Source organism: Arachis ipaensis, chromosome B4 (assembly GCF_059453495.1).
Source record: "Arachis ipaensis isolate K30076 ecotype BB chromosome B4, ASM5945349v1, whole genome shotgun sequence".
In the NCBI taxonomy this organism is placed as follows: domain Eukaryota; kingdom Viridiplantae; phylum Streptophyta; class Magnoliopsida; order Fabales; family Fabaceae; genus Arachis; species Arachis ipaensis.
Window position 1 is genome coordinate 30,939,216 of NC_142439.1, and position 15,489 is coordinate 30,954,704.

At 37.1% G+C, this 15,489-nt stretch overlaps 1 non-coding gene across 1 annotated transcript; it reads left to right on the forward strand.

Annotated features, from left to right (window-relative positions):
• Positions 1 to 11,865: 11,865 nt before the first annotated feature.
• On the forward strand, positions 11,866 to 11,973 carry LOC148567077 (small nucleolar RNA R71). Its single transcript, XR_015881791.1, has one exon. It is a non-coding gene; the product is annotated as a small nucleolar RNA R71 (small nucleolar RNA).
• Positions 11,974 to 15,489: the final 3,516 nt, after the last annotated feature.

Genomic DNA, 15,489 nt, shown 5'->3' on the forward strand with positions numbered 1-15,489 from the left:
AAACTTAAAACTAGAGGTATATTAAGGTAAATAAAAAGCATCAACACCTTGATCACTTTTTGAGGTTAGCATCCATGTCTAAGCTAGATCATCCATTCGATCGTGAAAGCATTAGAAGAATCCTCATACAAACTGTAAGTGCTTCCAAATGTCGAAAATGGTCACTAAGATATTGGCTCTCATCAGTACCTGGTGATTTTCAGCTATTCCCTATAGGTGCCACCAATATTCTCTATATGCAAGTGTAATACAGGATCTGTCATTGGCATCAACTAGTTCCAGGGGAGTTGAAGTTGTTACTTCATCAATACCTATTAAACTGCAAAAAGGGATTCAGTTTCCTTCACATACCTATAATAACTTTTTGTAAAACAGCAACAATGCTTGGAATCAGGATAGACAACATCTAGACTCTTTTAAGGAAAAAATTCATTAATAGTTGCTAAGTGGCAATTTTTTTTAAATCTTCTTAAAAAATAGAGAATGAACATCCAACTTAGTGCTTCATAAAATTTCATAAAATTTTGAAGAAAAAAAGGGAGAAACGACGATCTTTTTGAATGCGGCAGTGATTGACGAAGATATAACCGGGAGGGGAGGACGGCTGCGGCGGTGATCTGCAAACTGCGAGGAGAGGGGGCTGCAGCGGTGAACTGTGAATTGCGAGTGGAAGGAAGACGTAGTGGTGGCGGCTCCGCAAATTGCGACTGGGAGGACGCGAGCATTCGTGAATGGCAGTGGCTGCGGCTGATTCCATCACGGCGGAAGGGCGAGTGGTCGCCAAACGATGGCGTGGCGGCTGACGGCATGTTGCTGTCCTTGGGGCCCCTATTGCGTCAATGGCGGTGGCTGTGGCGGTCGGGTTGTTAGGAATAGGGCGGCACGGCGTTGGGGTTTGACAGAGAGGGATTAGGGTTTGAGGGAGAGGGATCGGGTACTAAACAAGGAGAACAGATTTCTTTTATACGATGGTTTTCTTTTATTTTTTAAAAATTTGAATTTTGAAATTAATTAACTTAATTATTATTTGATGTTTATTTTAATTTTACTTCTATTGTACACATTGTACACTAAATTCCTTGATTCTTCATACTTTCTCTATATGAAAATGTTCTTAAGTCTTGTTGTTAGCATGTTGTTATCATTTTGGCATCCCTATAAGAATTAAAAGCAACATATAACATTAATTACAATTTTACAAGATGTACCCACCTTTATTCAAAATTGTTAAAATATTTTGACATATAAAATATCTCCTAATTATACTTAGATATTTCCACCGTTCTACTTTTTTATCAAAAACAAGTAATTCATCACTTATTTTTCAATTATTACATAACCAATAATTTTATCAAACCAAATAATAGAACATTTGTCATTTCTCAACCATAATACAACCAAAGTATAACAAATTGATCCATGTGCAACTAAATATATACTAATAATATAATAGCTATACATGTACTAATATATATTAAAACCATAAACAATTTTACATAATACTATTATACATAATAAATTAGAGTAAACTATTAAAATAGTATTCAAAAGTTCGTATCACTGATAAAATGAACTCTAAAAGATGTTAATGATAAATAAGTCTCAAAAGATTTAAAAACACGACAAACTAGATATTAAATATATATTCTAAGAAAAGACTTTAGAGATCGAAGTTTGATACAAATTTTTGCAGCCATTATTAGAAAAATAAAATATCTTCATCCTAAATATTTGATCATTTTTGTCAAGTAAATGTTTTTAGAAATTTGTTATTGCGAATCACCATTTTTATTAAAAAATAAAAAAAAATTAAAGATCAAGTTTTTTTCTAATTTTTTTTGTGCACCTTCTTAATTTTTATTCTGATAAATATAAATAAAATTTTGTTACCTATAAAAAATATAATGTTTATTAGTTCTTTTTGTGGTATTTTAAAATCATTTAGGGACTATTTTATCAATAATGTAACATCTCAGTTTTTTAGTTATGGTTACTATTTAATTAATTAAATTTATAATAATTTGAATTTTAACTTTATAATAAAATACTAGAAGATAATGCACTTACAAAACCAACCTATCTAAAAAATATAAAAATGCTAGTTTTAGTGAATTTCTAACCGACAATAAATAACCTTTTAAGATATAGTCATAAGTAATTCTATATTTACATGAAAAGATATTAAAACTAGCTTTATTCTTTAAGTTTATTGTAAAATCAAATTTAAATTAGATTAGGTAGATAAATCTGTTACAAGTTCATAGTAGAAAATCGTGCTCTAACCAACCAGCCTGATATACTAACAGTATTTCATGAATATCTCAAGATGTAGTCATCCAGTTGACTTTGTTCAAAATTTGTTTTAAAGATAACTCAATTATATATAAATTTGTGTCTAATAGCTATTTCCAAATTCAAAATATAGAAAACTCTATAAGGCTTGCAAAGTGACCATTCATACTGGAGATTTCACCTAAACGCGAGTTAGATTCTTCTAACATAGTCTGTACATAACTAAGAGCTATTTGAGTCCTTTCTTTATCATTCTATTCTCTTTTTTTTATACAAAATATTTTAGGTAATCTAGCTTCTCTATCTTCTATTATCTTTATAAATTGTCTTTCATATATATACTTTTCCCACTTCATTATAAGAAAAACCATTATCTCTTACTCTCACTCTAAACCCCTTGCCAAACTATTCACAAATTTAACTCATATATTGTTCAGAAAGATATCCTCTTTGAACTATGCAAACTACGGAATATGGAGATTTTTTTTCTATTCAGTCAAAAATTCATACCTACATCAAAACATACACAAAGTCTAGCTATGGAACACGTCTTTCTGCGCTAACGAATTGTGCCTGTTTGCATTGGAATATATATATAGAAACTTCACTGGAGGTAGGGATTTTATACTTCTTTTTTATATGTCATATCTTAAATATTTTTAATATAGATGTTAGCATTGCCTATCATGATATAATGTCACTTTATTTCATACATATTATACATTATAATAACCATCTTATGGGTAAGACTTTGATTTTTTAGAAATTAAATAATAAGTTATTTGCAATTTATTATATTTAATCAAGATTATATTTTTAGAGAATTTTATACTAATTGGACAATTTTTGTATTCCAAATTTAAAATTTTAGTAATTGAAAAATAATGAGAATTTTGTATTCTTTAATTTGAATATTTAGATTTTTGAACCTTATTTTATGAATAAAGAAGATAATTTGTAATAAGTTGAAGAATAAGTAGTATTTTCAAAGCTAATTATATTGGGTTAAATTTGGTTTTAAATTATTATTTCATTAAAATTCCTACTTTAATAAATCCTAAAATTCCCAAAATAAAATTCTAATTTACACAACACACTCCTTAACTTACTGTCGTCACCCCCATACCCACGGAAAGAAAAAGAAAAGAAAGAAGGAAAGAAGAAAAGAGAGGAAAAGAGAGAAGAGGAAGACCACGAGGGAAGAAAGGGGGAGGAGAGGAGAAGGATGGCACCAGCGGAGTTGGGTGCCGCCATCGCCGTCGATGTTAATCGAGGAGGGAGAGAGAGAGAGTGCAATGTTGAGGAGAGAGATAGGGAGCTAGAATGTCTCTGCTGCGAGCTTGTGTCGCCGTCATGCTCATCGTTGTCATTGAGAGAAAGCTAGTCGCCTTCGTTCACGTCTGTCACCGTCTGAGGTTTGTCGCCGTCGCTAAGAGGGACATCGGAGAACTTGCAAAGAGAGAGAAACATGATGAAGCTCCACTACTGCTGTCATGGCCGCTGCCAAGTGGTGCACAAAATTGTGATCACACTTTTCACAACTCCGCACAACTAACCAGCAAGTGCACTGGGTCATCCAAGTAATACCTTACGTGAGTAAGGGTCGATCCCACGGAGATTATCGGCTTGAAGCAAGCTATGGTTGGTGCACGAAATTGTGATCTCAGGCAACGGCGCCAGAAACTCTGTACGCACGTCTTAATAAATCGTTTTTCATTCACAACTCCGATACAACTAACTAGCAAGTGCACTGGGTCGTCCAAGTAATAAACCTTACGTGAGTAAGGGTCGATCCCACGGAGATTGTTAGTATGAAGCAAGTTATGGTCACCTTGTAAATCTCAGTCAGGCGGATATCAAAAGGTTATGGAGTTTTCGAAATTAAATAATAAGTAAACATAAACTAAGGATAGAAATACTTATGTAATTCATTGGTTAGAATTTCAGATAAGCATATAGAGATGCATTCGTTCCTCTGAACCTCTGCTTTCCTGCTGTCTTCATCCAATCAATCTTACTCCTTTCCATGGCTGGCTTTATGTAAGGATATCACCGTTGTCAATGGCTACTTTTAATCCTCTCTGGAAAATGGTCCGATGCGCTGTCACTGCATGGCTAATTGTCTGGAGGCATCACCCTTGTCAATGGCTGCATCCTATCCTCTTGTGAAAATGGTCCAAATGCTCTGTCACAGCACGGCTAATCATCTGAGGTTCTCGATCATACTGGAATAGGATTCACCCTCCTTTTGCGTCTGTCACTACTCCCAGCACTCGCGAGTTTAAAGTTCGTCACAGTCATTCAATCCCAGAGTCCTACTCGGAATACCACAGACAAGGTTTAGACTTTCCGGACTCTCATGAATGCCGCCATCAATCTAGCTTATACCACGAAGATTCTGATTAAGAGATCCAAGAGATACTCATTCAATCTAAGGTAGAACGGAAGTGGTTGTCAGGCACGCGTTTATAGGGAATGATGATGATTGTCACATTCATCACATTCAGGTTGAAGTGCGAATGAATATCTTAGAAGCGGAATAAGTTGAATTGAATAGAAAAACAGTAGTACTTTGCATTAATCTTTGAGGAACAGCAGAGCTCCACACCTTAATCTATGGAGTGTAGAAACTCTACCGTTTGAAAATACATAAGTGAAAGGTCCAGGCATGGCCGAATGGCCAGCCCCCAAAACGTGATCACAGGATCAAAAATACAATCCAGGATGTCAAATACACTAGTAAAAGGTCCTATTTATACTAAACTAGTTAGTAGGGTTTACAGATGTAAGTAATTGATGTATAAATCCACTTCTGGGGCCCACTTGGTGTGTGCTTGGGCTGAGCTTGAATGTTACATGTGTAGAGGTCAATCTTGAAGTTGATCGCCAGTTTGTAACGTATTTTTGGCGTTCAACTCTGGCTTGTGACGTGTTTCTGGCGTTTAACTCCAGACAACAGCGTAGAACTAGCGTTCAACGCCCTTTTAAGTCGTCTAAACTCAGCCAAAGTATGGACTATTATATATTGCTGGAAAGCGCTGGATGTATACTTTCCAACACAATTGGAAGCGCGCCATTTTGCGTTCTGTAGCTCTAGAAAATCCACTTTGAGTGCAGGGAGGTCAGAATCCAACAACAACAGCAATCCTTCTTCAACCTCTGAATCTGATTTTTGCTCAAGTCCCTCAATTTCAGCCAGAAAATACCTGAAATCACAGAAAAACACACAAAATCATATTAAAGTCCAGAAATGTGAATTTAACATAAAAACTAATGAAAACATCCCTAAAAGTAACTAGATTCTACTAAAAACATACTAAAAACAATGCCAAAAAGTGTATAAATTATCCACTCATTAATGGTCATCCTGTAAATCTTAGTCAGGCGGATTCAAATGGTTATGAGGTTTTGATAATTAAAAGATAAATAAAACATAAAATAAAATAAAGATACTTATGTAATTCATTGGTGGGAATTTCAAATAAGCCTTTGGAGATGCTTTGTTGCTTCTAAACCTCTGCTTTCCTATTGCCTTCTTCCAATCATGCGTTGGTACGCGGAATCGTGATTACACTTTAAGTATGTAAAATTTATTGCTGTTTCTTTCCCTGGTAATGGCGCCAAAAACATGATACCAAGACCATGGTTCACAACTCCGTGTAACTAACCAGCAAGTGCACTGGGTCGTCCAAGTAATACCTTACGTGAGTAAGGGTCGAATCCCACGGAGATTGTTGGTATGAAGCAAGCTATGGTCACCTTGCAAATCTCAGTTAGGCAGATATAAATTGATAATGGTGTTTTCGAATAATAAATAATAGAATAGGGATAGAGGTACTTATGTAAATCATTGGTAGGAATTTCAGATAAGCGAATGGAGATGCTTTTTGTTCCTCTGAACCTCTGCTTTCCTGCTATCTTCATCCAATCAGTCTTACTCCTTTCCATGGCTAGCTTTATGTGATACATCACCATTGTCAACGGCTACTTTCGGTCATCTCTCGGGAAAATGATCCAATGCCCTGTCACGGCACGGCTAATCGTCTGGAGGCATCACCCTTGTCAATGGCTTCATCTTATCCTCTCAGTGAAAATGATCAACGCACCCTGTCACGGCACGGCTATTCATCTGTCGGTTCTCGATCATGCTGGAATAGGATTTACTATCCTTTTGCGTCTGCCACTAACGCCCTGCAATCGCGAGTTTGGAGCTCATCACAGTCATTCATTCATCGAATCCTACTCGGAATACCACAGACAAGGTTTAGACCTTCCGGATTCTCTTGAATGCCGCCATCATTCTAGCTTACACCACGAAGATTCTGGTTAGGGGATCTAAGAGATACTCATTCAGTCTAAGGTAGAACGGAAGTGGTTGTCAGGCACGCGTTCATAGGGAATGATGATGATTGTCACGTTCATCACATTCAGATTGAAGTACAAATGAATATCTTAGAAGCGAAACAAGATGAATTGAATAGAAAACAGTAGTACTTTGCATTAATCTTTGAGGAACAGCAGAGCTCCACACCTTAATCTATGGAGTGTAGAAACTCTACCGTTAAAATTACATAAGTGAAAGGTCCAGGCATGGCCGAATGGCCAGCCTCTCTGATCTAAGAACCAGGCGTCCAAAGATGTCTAATACAATAGTAAAAGGTCCTATTTATAATAAACTAGCTACTAGGGTTTACATAAGTAAGTAATTGATGCATAAATCCACTTCCGGGGCCCACTTGGTGTGTGCTTGGGCTGAGCTTTAACTTTCCACGTGCAGAGGCCATTTGTGGAGTTGAACGCCAGGTTTTGATCCATTTCTGGCGTTCAACTCTGGTTTTGGATCCTTTTTTGGCGCTGGACGCCCGAATTGGGCAGAGAGCTGGCGTTGAACGCCAGTTTGCATCGTCTATTCTTGGCCAAAGTATGGACTATTGTATATTGCTGGAAAGCCCTGGATGTCTACTTTCCAATGCAATTGGAAGCGCATCATTTCGAGTTCTGTAGCTCCAGAAAATCCACTTTGAGTGCGGAGGTCAGAATCCAACAGCATCAGCAGTCCTTCTTCAACCTCTGAATCTGATTTCTGCTCAAGTCCCTCAATTTTAGCCAGAAAATACCTGAAATCACAGAAAAACACACAAACTCATAGTAAAGTCCAAAAATATGAATTTAACATAAAAACTAATGAAAACATCCCTAAAAGTAACTAGATACTACTAAAAATATACTAAAAACAATGTCAAAAAGCGTATAAATTATCCTTTCATCACAACACCAAACTTAAATTGTTGCTTGTCCCCAAGCAACTGAAAATCAAATAGGATAAAAAGAAGAGAATATACTATAAATTCCAAACTATCAATGAAATATAGCTTCAATCAAATGAGCGGGACTTATAGCTTTTTGCCTCTTGAATAGTTTTGGCATCTCACTTTATTCATTGAGGTTCAGAATGATTGGCATCTATAGGAACTCAGAGTTCAGATAGTGTTATTGACTCTCCTAGTTCAGTATGATGTTTCTTGAACACAGCTTCTTTATGAGTCTTGGCCGTGGCCCTAAGCACTTTGTTTTCCAGTATTACTACCGGATACATAAATGCCACAAACACATAATTGGGTGAACCTTTTCAGATTGTGACTCAGCTTTGCTAAAGTCCCCAATTAGAGGTGTCCAAGGTTCTTAAGCACGCTCTTTTTTTGCTTTGGACCTTGACTTTAACCGCTCAGTCTTAAGTTTTCACTTGACACCTACACGCCACAAGCACATGGTTAGGGACAGCTTGGTTTAGCCGCTTAGACCAGGATTTTATTCCTTTAGGCCCTCCTATCCACTGATGCTCAAAGCCTTGGGATCCTTTTTATTTGCCCTTGCCTTTTGGTTTTAAGGGTTATTGGCTTTTTTCTCTTGCCTCTTGGTTTTAAGAGCTTTTGGCTTTTTCTGCTTGCTTTTTCTTTTTCTTTCTATTTTTTTCGCCTATATATATATATATTTTTTTTCTGCAAGCTTTGTTCTTTGTTGCTTTTTCTTGCTTCAAGAATCATTTTTATGATTTTTTAGATTATCAAATAACATGTCTCCTAGTCATCATTCTTTCAAGAGCCAACATATTTAACATTCTTAAACAACAACTTCAAAAGACATATGCACTGTTTAAGCATACATTCAGAAAACAAGAAGCATTGTCACCACATCAATATAATTAAACAATGTTCAAGGATAAATTCGAAACTCATGTACTTCTTGTTCTTTTGAATTAAAACCGTTTTTATTTAAGAGAGGTGATGGATTCATAGGACATTCATAACTTTAAGACATAGTTACTACTACTAATTATCATGTAATGAAGACACAAATATAGATAAGCACATAACATAGAAAACGAAAAACAGAAGAAATAAGAACAAGGAATGAATCCACCTTAGTGATGGTGGCGTTTCCTTCTTGAGGAACCAATGATGTCCTTGAGCTCTTCTATGTCTCTTCCTTGTCTTTGTTGCTCCTCCCTCATTGCTTTTTGATCTTCTCTTATTTCATGAAGCATGATGGAGTGCTCTTGATGTTCCACCCTTAGTTGTCCCATATTGGAACTCAATTCTCCTAGGGAGGTGTTGATTTGCTCCCAATAGTTTTATGGAGGAAAGTGCATTTGAGGCATCTCCGGGATCTCATGGTGATGAGCTTCATACGCCTCTTGAGCTCCATGAATGGGCTCTCTTGCTTGCTCCATCTTCTTCTTAGTGATGGGCTTGTCCTCTTTAATGAGGATATCTCCCTCTATGTCAATCCCAGCTGAATTGCATAGGTGGCAGATGAGGTGAGGAAAGGCTAACCTTGCCATAGTGGAGGACTTGTCAGCCACCTTGTAGAGTTCTTGAGGTATAATCTCATGAACTTCCACCTCTTCTTTGAATTTCATGTCGGATCTCCGGATACTCATTTCTTTTGAGTTTGAAAGGGACCTCAGGGATCACCTTCTTCTTAGCCACAACATCATAGAAGTGGTCTTGATGGGCTTTGGAGATGAACCTTTTCATCTCCCATGACTCGGATGTGGAAGCTTTTATCTTCCCTTTCCCCTTTCTAGAGGATTCTCCGGTCTTAGGTGCCATCAATGGTAATGGAAAAACAAAAAAGCTATGCTTTTACCACACCAAACTTAAAATTTTGCTCGCCCTCGAGCAATAAAAGAAAGAATAGATGAAGAAAAAGAAGAAATGAAGGAGAGGGAGAGTGGGAAGTGTTTCGGCCAAGAAGGGTGTAGAGGGGTGTGTTGTGTGAATTTTGAAGGTAGGTGGAGTTTATGAGGTAGGTTTATGGGGAAGAGTGGATGGATGTGAGTGGTAAAGAGGTGATGGGGAAGAGAGTTTATGGGGTTGTGTGAAAGAGAGTGGTGAGAAGAAGTGAATGGAGGTAGGTGGGGATCCTGTGGGGTCCACAGATGCTGAGGTGTTCAAGGATTTACATCCCTGCACCCATTAGGCATGTAAAAATGCCTTTGCACACAACTCTGGGCGTTTAGCGCCAGGTTGGTGGCCATTTTGGGCGTTCAACGCCCATTTGTGTGCCATTTCTGGCGTTGAACGCCAGAACCATGCCTGTTCTGGCGTTCAGCGCCCAGAAGCTGCCCATTTTGGGCGTTCAGCGCCAGCACCATGCTCTGTTCTGGCGCTGAACGCTAGACAGATGCTCCTCCAGGGTGTGATTTTTCTTCTGCTATTTTTGATTCCGTTTTCAATTTTTATATTTATTTTGTGACTCCACATGATCATGAACCTACAAAGACATATAACTAAGAAAAATATAGTTAGATAAATAAAAATTGGGTTGCCTCCCAACAAGCGCTTCTTTAATGTCAATAGCTTGACAGTGGACTCTCATGGAGCCTCACAGATGTGCAGAGCTTTGTTGAGACTCTTCAACACCAAACTTAGAGTTTGGATATGGGAGTTCAACACCAAACTTAGAGTTTGGTTGTGGCCTCCCAACACCAAACTTAGAGTTTGATTGTGGGGGCTCTGGTTGACTCTGCTTTGAGAGAAGCTTTTTCTGCTTCCTCTCCATGGTTGCAGAGGGAGATCCTTGAGTTTTAAACACAAGGGAGTTCTCATTCCATTGAAGGACTATTTCACCTCTGTCAACATCAATCACAGCTCTTGCTGTGGCCAGGAAAGGTCTTCCTAGGATGATGGATTCATCCTCTTCCTTTCCAGTATCCAGGACTATGAAATCAGCAGGGATGTAAAGGCCTTCAACCTTTACTAACACGTCCTCTACTTGTCCATAAGCCTATTTTCTTGAACTGTCTGCCATCTCTAATGAGATTTTAGCAGCTTGCACCCCATAGATTCCCAGTTTCTCTATTACAGAGAGGGGCATGAAGTTTATTCCTGAACCAAGGTCACACAAAGCCTTAAAGATCATGGTGCCTATGGTACAGGGTATTATGAACTTTCCAGGATCCTGTTTCTTCTGAGGCAATGTCAGTTGATCCAGATCACTCAGTTCATTGATGAACAAGGGAGTCTCAACTTCCCAAGTATCAATGCCAAATAATTTGGCATTCAGCTTCATGATTGCACCAAGAAACTTGGCAGTTTGCTCTTCAGTAACATCCTCATTCTCTTCAGAAGAGGAATACTCATCAGAGCTCATGAAGGGCATAAGGAGGTTCAATGGAATCTCTATGGTCTCTAGAAGAGCCTCAGAGTCCTTTTGTTCCTCAAAGGGAAGCTCCTTATTGATCACTGGATGTCCCAGGAGGTCTTCCTCCTTGGGATTCACGACCTCCACTCCCCTTGTAGGTTCGGCCATGGTGCTTATGTCAATGGCCTTGCACTCTCCTTTTGGGTTCTCTTCTGTATTGCTTGGGAGAGTACTGGGAGGGATTTCAGTGATCATTTTACTCAGCTGGCCCACTTGTGCTTCCAAATTTCTAATGGAAGATCTTGTTTCATTCATGAAACTTACCGTAGTCTTAGACAGATCAGAGACTAAGTTTGCCAAATTAGAAGTATTTTGTTCAGAGTTCTCTGTCTGTTGCTGAGTGGATGATGGAAAAGGTTTATTATTGCTAAACCTGTTTCTTCCACCATTATTAAAGCCTTGTTGAGGCTTTTAATCCTTCCATGAGAAATTTGGATGATTTCTCCATGATGAGTTATAGGTGTTTCCATAAGGTTCACCTAAATAATTTACCTCTGCTATTGCAGGGTTCTCAGGATCATAAGCTTCTTCTTCAGAAGATGCCTCTTGAGTACTGTTGGATGCAGCTTGCATTCCATTCAGACTCTGAGAGATCATATTGACTTGCTGAGTCAATATTTTATTCTGAGCCAATATGGCATTCAGAGTATCAACTTCAAGAACTCCCTTCTTCATAGGCGTCCCATTACTCACAGGATTCCTTTCAGAAGTGTACATGAACTGGTTATTAGCAACCATGTCAATGAGTTCTTGAGCTTCTGCAGGCGTTTTCTTTAGGTGAATGGATCCACCTGCAGAAGTGTCCAGTGACATCTTTGATAGCTCAGATAAACCATCATAGAATATATCCAGGATGGTCCATTCTGAAAGCATGTCAGAAGGACACTTTTTGGTCAACTGTTTGTATCTTTCCCAAGCTTCATAGAGGGATTCACCTTCTTTCTGTCTGAAGGTTTGAACATCAGCTCTAAGCTTGCTCAGGTTTTGAGGAGGAAAGTACTTGGCCAAGAAATCCGTGACCAGCTTATCCCAAGAGTTCAGGCTGTCTTTGGGTTGAGAATCCAACCATAATCTAGCTCTGTCTCTTACAGCAAAAGGGAAAAGCATGAGCCTGTAGACTTCAGGATCTACTCCATTAGTCTTAACAGTATCACATATCTGCAAGAATTCAGTTAAGAACTGAAAAGGATCTTCAGATGGAAGTCCATGAAACTTGCAGTTCTGCTGCATCAGAGAAACTAATTGAGGTTTCAGCTCAAAGTTGTTTGCTCCAATGGCAGGAATGGAGATGCTTCTTCCATGTAAATTGGAATTAGGTGCAGTAAAGTCACCAAGCATCTTCCTTACATTATTATTATTTTCGGCTGCCATCTCCTTTTCCTATTCGAAAATTTCTGAAAGGTTATTTTTGGATTGTTGTAATTTAGCTTCTCTTAATTTTCTCTTCAGAGTTCTTTCAGGTTCTGGATCTGCTTCAACAAGAATATTCTTGTTCTTGCTCCTGCTCATATGACAAAGAAGAGGGCACAGAAAAAATAATAATAATAATATGGATCCTTTATACCACAGTATAGGGGTCCCTTTGTGAGTGGAAGAAAAGAGGGAGACAAAAAGTGTGATGTAAAGAAAGATACACAACTGTGAGGAGGGTTGAGATGTGAGATGAGATGTTAGTAAATGAATAAATAAATAGAATAAGATGGGAGAGGGAGAATTTTCGAAAAATATTTTTGAAAAAGAGTTAGTGATTTTCGAAAATGGTTTTTGAAAAATGTTAGTATTTTTCGAAAATTTTTAAAATCAAAAATAAAAATAAGAATAATTAGTTAATTAAAAAGAAATTTTTTGAAAAAGAGGGAAGATATTTTCGAAAATTAGAGAGAGAGAGTTAGTTAGGTAGTTTTGAAAAAGTTAAGAAACAAACAAAAAGTTAGTTAGTTAGTTGAAACAAATTTTGAAAAGATAAGAAGTTAGGAGGTTAGAAAAAATATTTTGAAACCAACTTTTTGAAAAAGGTAAGATAAGAAGATATTTTAGAAATTAGTTTTGAAAAAGATTTGATTTTTAAAATCTCAATTAATGACTTGATTCATAAGAAATCACAAGATATGATTCTAGAACTTAAAGTTTGAATCTTTCTTAACAAGCAAGTAACAAACTTCAAATTTTTGAATCAAAACATTAATTGATTATGTTATTTTCGAAAATTTGATATAAAAATAAGAAAAATATTTTTGAAAAATATTTTTGGAATTTTTCGAAAATAACTAAGAATTTTGAAAAAGATTTGATTTTTGAAAAAGATTTTGAAAAAGATAAGATTTTCAAATTGAAAATTTGATTTGACTCATACGAAACAACTTGATTTTAAAAATTTTTGAAAAAGTCAACTCAAATTTTTGAATTTGATGAGAGAAAAAGGGAAAGATATATTTTTTTGATTTTTTGAATTTTTATGATGAGAGAGAAAAACACTAAAAAGATGCAATGCATGAAATTTTTAGATCAAAACATGTTATGCATGCAAGAATGCTATGAATGTCAAGATGAACACCAAGAACACTTTGAATGTCATGATGAACATCAAGAACATATTTTTGAAAAATTTTTAATGCAGGGAAAACATGCAAGACACCAAACTTAGAATTCTTTAATGCTTAGACACTAAGAATTCAAGAATGCATATGAGAAACATGAAAAGACACAAAACAAAAAATCATCAAGATCATACAAGAAGACTTACCAAGAACAACTTGAAGATCATGAAGAACACTATGAATGCATAAAAATTTTCGAAAAATGCAAGATGCACATGCAATTGACACCAAACTTATGATATGACTCAAGACTCAAACAAGAAACAGAAAAAATGTTTTTGATTTTTATGATTTTCTAAAATTTTTTTTTGGATTTTTTTCGAAAATTATTTGTAAAAGAAAAAATAAGGATTCCAAAATTTTTAATATGAATTTCAGGAATCTTGCCATGTTAGTCTAAAGCTTCAGTCCAGGAATTAGACATGGCTCACTAGCCAGCCAAGCTTTCAATGAAAGCTCCGGTGCAAAACACTAGACATGGCCAATGGCCAGCCAAACTTCAGCATGTAATTCAGACATGACACGCCTGACATAATCATTCCCAAAGGAATTAGACATGGCTTTACAGCCAGCCAGGCTTCAACATACTTCATGAAACACTAGAATTCATTCTTAAAAATTTTGAATAAAAATTTTTGAAAACATTTTTATTTTTTTTGAAAACAGATGAGAAAATTTTAGAAATATTTTTGAAAATAAAATAAAAAGAAAATTACCTAATCTGAGCAACAAGATGAACCGTTAGTTGTCCAAACTCGAACAATCCCCGGCAACGGCGCCAAAAACTTGGTACGCGGAATCGTGATTACACTTTAAGTATGTAAAATTTATTGCTGTTTCTTTCCCTGGTAATGGCGCCAAAAACATGATGCCAAGACCATGGTTCACAACTCCGTGTAACTAACCAGCAAGTGCACTGGGTCGTCCAAGTAATACCTTACGTGAGTAAGGGTCGAATCCCACGAAGATTGTTGGTATGAAGCAAGCTATGGTCACCTTGCAAATCTCAGTTAGGCAGATATAAATTGATAATGGTGTTTTCGAATAATAAATAATAGAATAGGGATAGAGGTACTTATGTAAATCATTGGTAGGAATTTCAGATAAGCGAATGGAGATGCTTTTCGTTCCTCTGAACCTCTGCTTTCCTGCTATCTTCATCCAATCAGTCTTACTCCTTTCCATGGCTAGCTTTATGTGATACATCACCATTGTCAACGGCTACTTTCGGTCATCTCTCGGGAAAATGATCCAATGCCCTGTCACGGCACGGCTAATCGTCTGGAGGCATCACCCTTGTCAATGGCTTCATCTTATCCTCTCAGTGAAAATGATCAACGCACCCTGTCACGGCACGGCTATTCATCTGTCGGTTCTCGATCATGCTGGAATAGGATTTACTATCCTTTTGCGTCTGCCACTAACGCCTTGCAATCGCGAGTTTGGAGCTCATCACAGTCATTCATTCATCGAATCCTACTCGGAATACCACAGACAAGGTTTAGACCTTCCGGATTCTCTTGAATGCCGCCATCATTCTAGCTTACACCACGAAGATTCTGGTTAGGGGATCTAAGAGATACTCATTCAGTCTAAGATAGAACGGAAGTGGTTGTCAGGCACGCGTTCATAGGGAATGATGATGATTGTCACGTTCATCACATTCAGATTGAAGTACAAATGAATATCTTAGAAGCGAAACAAGATGAATTGAATAGAAAACAGTAGTACTTTGCATTAATCTTTGAGGAACAGCAGAGCTCCACACCTTAATCTATGGAGTGTAGAAACTCTACCGTTAAAATTACATAAGTGAAAGGTCCAGGCATGGCCGAATGGCCAGCCTCTCTGATCTAAGAACCAGGCGTCCAAAGATGTCTAATACAATAGTAAA